A 9,277-nucleotide genomic window follows, 5' to 3' on the forward strand; every position below is an offset into this window, starting at 1 on the left:
TGTGTGTGCAAAGGGATGTGTGTTTACTTTTATGTTTCAGACAAGGTGGGGAGGTAATGCCTTTTATTGGACCTACCTCTGTTATTCTGTTATTGGTCCAATAAAAGATATTATCTCACCCACCTTGTCTCTCTAATATTCTGGGACTGACACAGCTGCAGCAACTTTGCATCCTTTTATGTTTAACAGAATGTGTAGATGTGTGTGTACTGTGCAAATGTACACAGTACGTGTATACAGTAGTACAAATTCAGGTCCCTTTGAAGTCAGTGGGGGATTTGCCATGTAACCAATATTTTTCAACAGGATCTAGCTCTGACCCAGCATGCATGTGCCTGGAGTGAGTTTAAGCATATGTGTCAACATCTTTCTAGAGTTTGCATGCATTATATGAACTAGATTGGATGGCCTATGTGCTACCATGTGTCTAAACATTATGGCTCAGATCCAGAAAGGGACTTAGACAGTGGAACACTGAAGGTCACAGCATCTTTTAGGCACCTAGAAAAATCACAAAAACCAACACTGCAGTCCTCAAAACCTGAGTTAGGTGCTCAGGTCCCCTATGCAATCAGTGGGGAGCGATAGGAATGCTATCCATAAAAGCCAGCATGCTTGGTGGGGAGCTGCCTAATTTAGCCAATGGAAAATGCTGAGCAGAGGGCCCTGCCCCTCTCCCAGAGATAGGCACCTATCTCTGCTAGCGAGTCATAAACATGACTCCATCACCTGGAGTCAGGAGACTTAGACACCTAAGGTATTTCTTTTGAGAATGAGTTAGGAGCCTGGCTTGCTACACACAAAACAGGAGAAGGTGGCTGTGATGTTGACCTTATGATGCTGAGTCCAATGGTGAGCGCACTCACCTGAGAGGGGAGACCCAGGTTCAGTTCCCCCTTCTGTGCCAGAGGAGAAGAAAGTATGTGAACAGGGGTTCCCACCTCTTAGGAAAGTGCTTCAACCTCTGAGCTGTGGGATATTCTGATGTGAGGCTTCCTCACTTTCTCCAGTTGAAATTGTTCCACTGTGGCTAAATAATGAAAGACTCCTTGGAGCTGGTGGACTGGACACAGAGTCTTCCACCTCCCAGCTGGGTGCCCTAACTACTGGATTACAGAATCATTCTCACTCTCTCTAGCCCAATGACTGTTCATTGTACCACAGAGAGTGTCCTGGGGGACACTGGGCCCAGCTCTCCACTCCAGGCCTTGCGACCTGGTGCATGGCCTTGCAGCACCACTCAGGTGTGGTCTGACCAACCCTCCATTATGACAGAGGGGGGGCTAGGTCAAGTTGTAGTGAGTCGTGCTGTGATCTAGCGCACAGGGTCACAGCACCACTCAGGTTTGGCCTGGCCACCTTCATGACAGAGGGGCAGCTGGACCAAACCTGAGTGTCGTTTCCACCCCATGCACTAGTTGCAATGCCTGGAGCAAGGAGCTAGGCCCCACCCTGTGGGGTGAGTGCTGGGACTAGCTCACTCTCCAACACCCCATCCCCCACCCCAAGGGACGTCCATCTGCATCCGGCTGAGACAATTGTATGTTTGCCTCGGCCAGGGCCCAACGATGGGTCAGTCGAGCCCAACAACCCATCTAGAAACTTCTTGTGACCCACTGGTGGGTTGGGACCCACTGTTTGGGAAACACTGCTCTAACCACTTGGCTAAAAGTTAAGAAGTGAGTGAGTTTAGGTGCCTACAGGGTTCGGCAAAGTTTTGCAGATTGCAGTGGACCCTAAGAGATTATGTGTAGGAAACAAGGATGTGCATGGTATGTGTTTTCATACGTGCAGGTTGTGTGCTGGGAATTTACATGCAAACTTTATTGCAAAAGTGTAACCCAGTAAGGTAAAGTTGCGCAACTATATTTAAAAGTAGACTAGACAAGTCACTACAGGATATACTGCCAGGTGGGATCCTGTATTAGCAGAGGGATGATGGGTGAAATGGCTTTTCTAATGTGTATGATTAGGAGGTTAGCACACTTGGTGTGAGAATTTTATCAACCATGTATATATGATACCATAATACCAAACAAATGGGAATAAAGAGAAAAGTTCTAGAAGGTTGTTGGCCCTTGCTTTCTGCAAGACGAATGGTAGCCATGTGTTTAGCTATCCTCTTTGTTGATTCCTTCTAAAACCTAGTAATGTTTTCCCTAGGCCAGCCCCAAAATTTTCTTAAGCCACATGAGCCCAATTAGTGGTTCTCCATGAATTTCTGAACGAATTATAAATGTTACTTAATGAACCTTTCACATTGAAAGAGCGAAGTAGCTTAGTGAGAGAATTTGATACTGTTTAGTTATTCTGCAACAAGTATTGTGTGATTAATAGAGAATAAGACTTAGGCAAATCATTAGTATGATGTTTTTATATAATTGGTCAAGTGTTAAGGCTTTATTATTGCAAATTAAGTGATATAGTTATGTAATACCAAGTCTGATCTAAAAGCTAAACCTCCCTTCCAGTTTAGACAGGCAACAAAGAGGAAGTGTTACGAATAGGTAACACAGGAAGTGAACCAAGATTATTTAAAATGCTAGCAATCTTAGTTCATATGACTCAAGTATGGTAGGAGAGTGGGTTGTTTAAAAGACACATATCAAATTTGGAAATAAATGGGGGAGGGGGGTGGAGGGATCAGTAAAATGATGAATTGTTCAATCTCCAAGCAATGTTGTGTTACATGTTACCACACAACCAGATTTTCAACTCTCTGGCATATGTTTAGACAACCATTCAGGAATTCCCTATGGTGATGAGCACCATAAAATATCTATAAATAGATTACACATGATATTGATGTCAGATTTGATATTTGGGGAAATGGAACAATGAGGAGTGTATCTGAGCCTGTCTACAAATAAGATTTTTGTAGAATGGATTTTATTTCATTGAATGGTTCTTGCTCACTCACCATTGGCATTGCTTCAGTATAATTTCCTTTAATATTGTGTTCTTGCAGACAGGAAAATCAGGATTTCCCTAAACGTACTTCTCTTTTTAATTGATGGCACAGCAGGGGTGGGAAGAAAAAATTCTGATGGCTCCTGCTGTCTCCACATTGTGATTCCTTCCTAGACTTTGTCTTGATAAAAACGGAGTCAGTCACAAGCACGCCTAAGATCGCAGCATGGTATGTTGACACTGCACCTGGAAGTGAGCCTTCCAACTCCGGTAGATGGACCTGCACCATCAGACTTGAGTTAGTCCATTAAAATAGCATTAAGGACCTGGGGCTTTCAACCCTAGGGGGTCATAACATCCACTCTAATATTTTTAGTATACTGGCTCGAGCCCTGTTAGTGCAAGTCTATCTACTTGGCTGGGGGGCTTGCTCCCAGGTGCAGTGTACACATAGGCTACAGGAAATTGGCCACCACCATTGGCCTTTGTAAATATCACAACTCAGGACTAAGGAATCAGACAGACAACAGCCTCCCTCAGCCAGATATCCTGGAGATGTGGGAGCTTCTTAGCTTCCTTATATGCCCCCTCGGAGTTGTGGATGGGAAATAAGCTACTGCCAAGCAGCCTCCTAGTACAGTTAATTCCATTTGTAAACCCCATAGGACCCAAGTGAACAATGCATTCGGTTTCCACCACTAACAACTATATAGCAGTGGGTTGTTTTACCTCCCAGAGAAGGGAAGGAAATTCCTTGCCTCAGGACATGATTTATTGTTTGAAACAGAGGACTTAAACAGCACCAAAATAAAACAACCCAACTTAGGGATTGTCTTCACTGCAAAGTTAACTTGAGCACTGCCTCTAACTTGAGTCCCATCTATAGACAACCCTAAATTTAACCTGAACTGGAGGATGTTTAGGCTAAAGCTCAAGTTATCACAGCTCATCAGCAGCTAACATGACCACTCTGCAACGTGGACACAAGCTAGCTCTACTCTAGTACCTCTAGGCCTGCAATGCTCTTCCACAATTCCTACCATCTGCCAGAAAGGACAGACATATTCTCCCATAATTCCCTGGGCAAGAATTCATAAAGTGGTTCCGCTTACTGCAGTGCAAAGAACCACGGGGTAAGATCCCAGAAAAACTAGCAGCACATACAAGCTAGTGCAGCACCAGTGTGGACACAGCAGCTTGAGTATTATTTTACAATGTGGCTTTTCTCATTTGAGTTTGAGCATAGATAACTCAAGCTAATTGCAAGAAAGAGAAACTCTGACAAATGCTGACTGTGCTCCCCAGAGGCACAGCCTGCCTCCACCTGCCAAGAAAAAGAGGACACACCCTTCTGCTTATTTACCCTACCCAGGCAAATGATAGGCTGGGATCTCTTAACCCTTTGGAGGCTGCTGCTGCACCTTGTCCCAAGAACATTGTGATTGGAACTCTCAGACACATAAAGAGATCAAATAGCTCTCCAGGATACTTTCTACTAGAAACTGATGAAAGGTTAGAAAAATATGCGTTTAGTCGAACCAAACAGAAACATTTTCAATTTACAACTCTCTCTTTACCTAAAGAAGTGAGCTAAAAAAGTTAATTAGAATGTATTCTTTAAAATTATCATTTGAAAGATCCATCTAAAATAAAAAACTTAAGCTCGCTTATTCTTCAGTGCACTCCAATTATAATACCATCTTACATTCTGTTGTGGATTAAGCATTCTGTATAGTACCAGGTTGTGCCCCAGTGTAAGTCCTTTGGGGCTGGGAACTATTTACTTGATTGCCCCAGCTCAAAAACTGAACGAGTCCATGTACAACAGTCGTGCAATAAGAATATGTATTTTGGTAGAAATTAAACAATTATTGTAATATGCATATTATGATAATCATCTAGATACTAAAAACAGCTGATGTATTACCTGAGGAAAGAGCAGGGGCTTTGCTTTGAGGAGTTGGGAGAAAATGTAGGGGACTTAAAAAAATATTTTTTTTATTCAGTCATCCCGTGTAAAATAGTGAGGATGTGGCAGGAGATTTCCCAGTGTTCTACAGACTTCCTGTTTGACCATAGTCAAGTAACCTAGACCAAATCTAAGACCCAAATTGATTTCAATGGTAATTAGACATCTAAATACCTTTGAGGATATAGCTCCTAACTTCTGTATGCTTCAGTATCTCTGTCTTTCTTAAAGGGCTTAGTTATAAGGCTAAATTAATTAATTTTAGCAAAACTGTTTGAGATCACATAGAAGATGCTTTAAAGGTAAATAGTATTATAATATTTGTTTTCAGTCTTTACATTTAGGGTTAAATTTCAACAAAGCAGGCAATGGAAAAACATGTGCAACAGTGATAAAAATTCACTGAGAAACCGAAATGAGAAGAAAGAGGAATGAAAAGAAATGTGAAATACGTAAAGGCAAGTGTCAGAGTCCAACACATATATTTATTTATCAAAAGTTTGCATATGAGATATGGCATGGAGGAAACTTTATGGTAGACTAGAGAATTAGATCTAACCATATATGAAATGGAAAGACCCCATTGACTTCAACTGGTGTTAGATCCATGTCCGTAAACAGCAAAGGAGTATAAGTTTAAAAAAAAAAATCAAATCAATAATGTGATTTCTGTTGAGAAGATACACAGTATGTTTGAAGTAAAAGCAATGTAAGAATGATCCGGGATAGCAAAGCCAGAAGTCACAAACTGTAAAAGACACAAACACAAACAATGTAAAAGTTCCCAAATATTTAAAGAACAAGAGGTCAGTGAGAGAGTCTTCAGGCCTCTTGAGAGACTATAGGGAGAACGTGACAGATGTTGCTTAGAAACTAAATGTTTTCCTTATCTCAATAAGGATAATGATGAAAATGTGCCGGGGTGGAGACATGTATTTCCCAGGGGCAGGAAGTTTGGGGCCCACTCCTGCAGTCTTCACTCAGACCAAACTCTCACTGGGTGTAAGGAACGTAGGAAAGGGCCCTAAAAATGAGCTGTGAGTTTGACAAAAGATAAAAAATAGATTAGAATAAAGATTTCCCAAACTATATAGTTTGTGGAACACCTGCTGGTGGTCAGCAAAGATCTGGCTGGCCACATAGTGCTAGATCCTCCTCCTCAATTACACTTTTTAAAGTTAATTAAAATAAGTTAAAAATAGTATTTCTAATAAAATCCTAACATTAATTTTCCATGTAACCAATTGCTATAGTTGCTAAAGAGATATTATGTGACATTTAATGGGAGGAGATGTGGCCTGTGCAAGAAGAATGAAAGGAAAGGTGACTCATGAGACATTTTATTATATGGTTTACGCTAAGTTTGGAAACCCTGGAATTAGAGCAACTAAAACAGAAAACAGAAAATTCAAATTCAGGAACAAATAGTAGGCACTTTTTAAAAAAAAAAACCAACAACAGTGGAGGTTTTTTATCTCTTCATTGGAAACAGGAGATTGGAGAGAATTTAATAACAACCTATATTTTAAAAGGATTAAGAAGGGGAAACAGTGAAACCTGTACCCTATTGTAATGGGTTTGTGCTCGCCCCCTTGCTGCTCCAAGCTTCTTCTCCCACAAGCCACACACAGATGAAGCTTCATGCTCCCGCCAGTGCTCTTTATTCACAGGCTTTTCTTCCCACCACCAACTATTTACAGTTACAATCTTAGGTCAGGGGCCACACAGTCTCAGCCAGCAGATCAGGGCAGGTCTCATCCAACTGAGGTTTCTTCCTTTCAGGCTGACCCCTCATCCCTTCCAGCCACTGCTCTTACTATCTCCCTTCACTGTACCATGAGCTCCTTCCTGCAAGGCTTTTTAGGGCCTGTCTAACGAGCCTCACAGCTGCTCCTTGTTAGCCCAGTCTTGGCAGGCTCACTCAGCTCCATTCCCCCTTTAATTAGGGCTCCAGTACTATTTGAGCTCCAGGGTGCAAGCCAGCCCACAGCTGAAAGCTCCTCCCCCCGCCTGAGGGAAGGAGCCAATGAACCTGGACTTAATTAATTACAGAGGACAACAAATGAAAAAACAGGGATGGGTGTGAAGGTCAAAGGGTGAAACAGAGGGAACTTGATGGGGACAGTGAGCAGAAGATCCTGGACAGCGCCCACTGCTCCTCAAAGATCGCCAAGGAGTCAGTGGACACGGTCCGTGAGCAGACGGAGGAACGGAAGGAGGCCCCCACAGTCACAGAGCACCTCCTCGGCCAACCTTCTCTCTCTGGTATTGTAGATGGCCGCCTTGGCCAAGGCAAGGAGGAGGTTGACGAGATGGTCCCGTGACTTTGTAGGGTCACGGATAGGGTGTGCAAAGATCAGAAGGCGTGGGGAGAAGTGCAGCCAGAATCTCAGGAGGAGGTTCTGGAGGAGCCAGAATAGGGGCTTCAACCTCGCGCACTCCAGGTAGATGTGCTCCAGGGTCTCTGTCATGCTGCAAAAGGGACAGGCATTAGGGCTCCAGTGGCAGAAGGCTGGCTGAAGCATCGGGGCTCAGCCAGCACCCTGTCACACCTATACTGGAAATTATTCTAAAGTTACCAGTCACAAACCAAACAGAATAATAATTAAATGTGTATATAATAGGCTAAAAAGTTGGCAAATAAATAAATGTGTTTGCTAGTCCCTCACCCCTCCTCTTTAGGCACAGAGTTTATTACACGGACTAGCTGTGGAAGCTGAGGCTGGAAGAGTTGTGACAATAATAAATTCCCCATTAGAAGAGAATGGGTGAAGTCTGACCCAGATAACAGACTCCACAGAAACAGTAGACACTCATCAGGAGCCCATGGATGGTGACAGTTGGTTGAAAAGAAATAGGGCAGGGAGCAGAAAGCTCCAAGGAAACCTGGATGGGGAGTAAAATTAATTGGGATGCTGATGTGCAAGCGTCCCAACAGAAAGGGTGGAATCCACAAAGGGACTTGGACATTGCAACACTCATCAGTGTCACAGCACCTAACTTTTAGGCACCTAAGAAAAATTTTAAAAAACAATCACAGGAACAACACTGCAATCCACATGGCCAAGACAGGCGTCTAACAATGCAATCCACAAAAGGCAGCTCACTAGGCCGCTCCCTGCCTAAACTAGCCAATGGGACAGGACAATGTGCTAAGCCCTGCCCCTTTCTCAAAGCGAGATATCTACGTCCAGGCTGCAGGGAGGGACTTAGCTCTGCTAGCGATCCACGAAGAGGATCCCCCCGCTCCTGGCTTAGGCACTTGCCCCACTCCACACAAAACAAGAGGTGGTGGTGCCCACCTTATAACTTTTAGCTCAGCAATTAGTTTATTCCCCTGGGATGTGGGAGACCCAGCCTCAATTCCCCTCTCCCAGGCAGAGGGGGAGAAAGGATTTGAACTGGGAGCGGAAGGGTGGTTTCACACCTGCCAAGAGAGTGCCCCAGTTAGTGGGCTCTGGCATAGTCTGATGTGGGGGGTTCCATCAGTCTCTCCTGTTGAAACTGTTTCACTTTAGATAACTACTTAAATAGTCATTGGACCAGAATGAAGGGGTAAGAATGACTCTAGCCTGGTGGTTGAGTTCCTCTCCTCCACTGGCTCTTTCATTATTTATCCACAGTGCAACTGCTTCAATGGGAGAGACTGGAGGAACCTCCCACATCAGACTGTCTGACAGGGAAGTGATTAGGGTACTATCTGGAACAAGGGAAGATCTTGGTGCAAATCTTTATCTTCCTCTCAGGAAGAAAGGGGAATTGAACTTGGGTCTTCTACCTCCCAAAGGAGTTCACTAATCATTGGGCTAATGTTAAGAGGAAAACACCTACCTCCTCTTCCAGCCATATTTTGAATGGTGTCCAATCTGCTAAGCATGATCACCCACCTACCAGAAGAGACCCTCACAGGCAAGATAGGCAGAGAAAGGCCTATCTCCACCTGGTTTAAGGATAACACTAGGGATTAGGCAGGGGCTAGACAGCTAGATGCTTAGAGTGAGGCAGAAGTGCATATATCCAGAGACAGAAATTTAAGTGCATGGGGGACTTTTATAGCACAAATGTAGGCACCAAGTGAGAATTGGGGCTGAGGCACCTAAATATGGGTTTTATGTGCCTGACGCTCTTTGTTGATCTGGGCCTATGTAAATAGGTACGCTTTCGTTGTTACGCTGGGCGGTGTCATCAAGCACAGATTTGGTTAAAGCTGATGGATGTGTGTCCACCATTTCCTCATCCTCATACTATCCCCCTTATGCCAGCGGGTGTGGCCCCCCTGTCCTCCCACTGCATGTCAGGATCCCTCATTCTTCCCCCATGCCAGGGGCTCTGTATGCTTCTACCCCACCCCTATCTTCAGAGCCTCATATATAGGGTAGTTGGGTGGGACTCAAAAGA

This window comes from Emydura macquarii, unplaced genomic scaffold (assembly GCF_026122565.2).
Source record: "Emydura macquarii macquarii isolate MOO-44397 ecotype Brisbane River unplaced genomic scaffold, CSIRO-AGI_Emac_v2 contig_1263, whole genome shotgun sequence".
In the NCBI taxonomy this organism is placed as follows: Eukaryota; Metazoa; Chordata; order Testudines; family Chelidae; genus Emydura; species Emydura macquarii.